Source organism: Hipposideros armiger, unplaced genomic scaffold, assembly GCF_001890085.2.
Source record: "Hipposideros armiger isolate ML-2016 unplaced genomic scaffold, ASM189008v1 scaffold_1618, whole genome shotgun sequence".
Lineage (NCBI taxonomy): Eukaryota > Metazoa > Chordata > Mammalia > Chiroptera > Hipposideridae > Hipposideros > Hipposideros armiger.
Window position 1 is genome coordinate 81,637 of NW_017732968.1, and position 542 is coordinate 82,178.

Below are 542 nucleotides of genomic sequence, written 5' to 3' on the forward strand. Positions count from 1 at the left end.
CACCTTGTCCCTTACTGTGAACAGAGTGGGCTTCAGTCCAAGGAGGGAGACTTGGAGGGCTCCATGTTCACTAAAAGGGGGGGGGGACAGGTGTTTTATTAATTCTTTGAGGGAATAGCAGGGCAGAACAGGACACGATTAGGGCTAAGGTTAGTGAGAGATGACATTAGTGGTGAAAAGTATGGAGTCAGACTACCAGGGTGTCAGATTCCACCACATGCAGAAAAGTTCTTTAATCTCGATTCTCCATGTCCTGATTTGTGACGATAATACTAATCACCATCCGTCATCGTCATCACCATCATCATCGTCAAAATGCATTACTCTATAGGGTGGTGCAAGGACTAGTACTTAGGATGGTCCTTGGCCATGGAGCATGTCGGGTCAATGCTACCCACTGTAACTATTGTTTAATGAGTTCTCTGACAGTGATGGACACATATTGTGAGTCTGGGGCATCTGGCTGAACAGACGTGAAGACTGTCCTTCTTGGAAACTAAGAACAACAACAGGGACCCAGTGGGGATGGCCTCAGCTTCATC